General features: G+C 46.2%; 1 pseudogene; it reads left to right on the forward strand.

The window, feature by feature from the left end:
- The first annotated feature begins 1,351 nt into the window (after positions 1 to 1,351).
- Positions 1,352 to 1,868, forward strand: LOC144299434 (putative non-functional immunoglobulin lambda variable 5-48 pseudogene; annotated as a pseudogene).
- The last annotated feature ends 850 nt before the right edge of the window (positions 1,869 to 2,718 follow it).

Consider the following 2,718-nt stretch of genomic DNA (forward strand, 5'->3'; position numbering starts at 1 on the left):
CTGCCTCTCTCTCTCTGTCTCTATAAATAAATAAATAAAATCTTAAAAAAAAAGAAAGTCTTAGAATTTCCTTGGGAAAGGTGACAGTATCATGGGCTGGATTCCATGGGTTCACGTGAGGGATGAAGAATAGGACATGATTAGCTTCCAGCTACTGGATGAAAAATCCAGAGGGAGCAGCTGGAACATAGACAACTAACGGAGTACAGAAGACAATTCCCTTGAGCAAATGAACATCTGCTAACGTTTCACTACTCAGTTTCAGTACAACTGTCATTTGTTTATATAAGGCTGAATTTTGTAAAACCCATCTTAAGGTTAAGAAATACTAATATGTACCTCTTCAAGCAAACTTCTTTGAAAAGATCCCATAGTGGCTAATCTATTGTAGAATGATGGAGCAAGACTTCCGTTTTGACACATGGTAAGGTCCTTCACGTGGAGAAGGAGAAGATGGAAGCAGTAAATAAATGTCTGAGAATGGAGTCTCTCATCGAACTGTATTTTTTTCACAGTTTAACATGCTGTGAACACAGCAACTGCAAATGACATGCGTGATGCTTCTGTCATGATACCGATTAGTGCAACCATTTATTTTGCAACAAAATGAAGGATTGAAACACAATGCAATTTATGTGACAGTAGGTTAAACTCTTATTTTAATGTGTAATAGTTTAAAAACTTACAATGAATGTGTAATCTATGTTACATTCCAATGAAGTGATATGATGTTTACTGTATTTTCTCTGGGATTTAAGTAATTTAAGCTGACATTGATGAACATTCTTGCATCTCCCAAAGATGGGGACACTTTCCTGGAATGAGATACCAAAGTAATTGGGCACTTGTACTGGAATCATTGTATTTAGAAATTATGCAGAATTATGTAAATAGACAGGGACATGTTGAGATACAGAAACCAGCTGTGATCTCAGGTTTTAGGGCTACATGTCCTGCAACCAGCAGGGGCAACGTAGGACTGACCTGTGGTCCCTAGTCAATGGCTTAGGGAGGACCATTCATTCAAAGGAGCTCAAGCCTGAGGGCTGACCCTTGTGCTTCCTGCTGGGACTCAGCAACTATGTCCTCTCTGGTCCAGCAGAGTCCCCTGAGCAGGGACCTGTGTATGGTCTCAGCAGGTGCTTCCTCCCAGGCCTCCCCAGGGTGAAGGATGCTTTCATTCTCCTCAGTGTGTAGTGTGAGCTGAGCTCCAGCACCAGAACTCAGACGGGCCTGAGCAGTCACACGATGGAGCCTTTTTGCATGGGCAGCCCCTCCTGTGGCAGAGGGTGGAGGAGAAAAGAGGGCCTGGGGCAGCCCAGCTCACAGTGGGACCAGAGGCAATGTGACCATGGCATGGATTCCAGTATTCCTCTTGCTCGTCTTTCACTGCACAGGTAGATAAAAGACTCTGGGGACACAGGAAAGCCCTCCAATCTGTGTAGGAGCACTGCTACTATTTTGGAGGAAAATTACTTTTTCTTCCCCATCACCCATGAGTGTCTGTGTTTGCAGGTTCCCTGTCCCAGCTTGTGGTGACCCAGCCGCCCTCCCTCTCTGCATCCCTGGGATCATCCGCCAGACTCACCTGCACCCTGAGCAGTGGCTTCAGTGTTGGCAGTTATTCTGTAACTTGGTTCCAGCAGAAGCCAGGGAGCCCTCTCTGGTACCTCCTGTACTACCACTCAGACTCAGATAAGCACCAGGGCTCCAGGGTCCCCAGCCGCTTCTCTGGATCCAAGGACACCTCGGCCAATGCAGGGCTCCTGCTCATCTCTGGGCTGCAGCCTGAGGATGAGGCTGACTACTACTGTGCCTCCGCCCATGGCAGTGGGAGCAACTACCATTACTCACAGTGTCTCAGATGATGAGTAAGTGAGACAAAATCTCCTGGTCCACACGCCTTGTCTCCGATTTTTCATTTTTCAGTGAGACACTAATTTTTAAACACATTTGGGGGGCACTGTTCTGCAGAATGACCTGCCATTAAACTAAGGAATAAGAGACACTCATGTTTGAATGGTAAGTGAGGCAGCATATAACATCCCAGGAAGACAGGACAGAGGAGGTATCAAAGCCCAACTGCACATCCCCTTGGGGTCTGGCCAAGATAAGCAAGGATAAATTGGCTAGAACCCTAGTAACAGACACAGTCTCCTCTCTGAACCAGCTACACATGAGCTTGGACCACATCCTGAAGACTCTCCGTGACAACACACCCACCTCTCTCTCCTCTTCTCCCATCTACTCCCCTGTCCCTCAAGCTTTGGTCTCCCTCTAGCACTACAGGTCTTATCTCTAACTCCATGTCAGTATTTCAGAGGAAGCCAGAAATGATCTTGCTGTAGTTTCCAGGCGCCATGGTCCATCTCTGGGGGTAGAATGACCAGAAAGTACAGCTGTAAGCAACCTCTCATATTCTCCTCCTGTTTCTGTCACTCAATAAGACCTGGACTTCTGATTCAGGGACATGTTAAGGGGTCTGCTCTCTAACGATTTCTCATTGCCTAACCAATCCTCCCCCATGGAGAAGGTCTTTGAGAAACTGGGCTTAAAATCCAGAATCCAGGACCCTAGATATGGAAAAAGATCCCTGAGAGTGTGCAAAATCCACAAGAGTCCACTTGGCCTCATTTTTGGTCAAACACACAGAGAGACACACACAAACACAGGTCTCTCTTCTCTCTGGATGTATAGTTTCCTGGACTCAAGTTTCTG

The sequence above is a fragment of the Canis aureus genome, chromosome 27 (assembly GCF_053574225.1).
Source record: "Canis aureus isolate CA01 chromosome 27, VMU_Caureus_v.1.0, whole genome shotgun sequence".
Classification (NCBI taxonomy): Eukaryota; Metazoa; Chordata; class Mammalia; order Carnivora; family Canidae; genus Canis; species Canis aureus.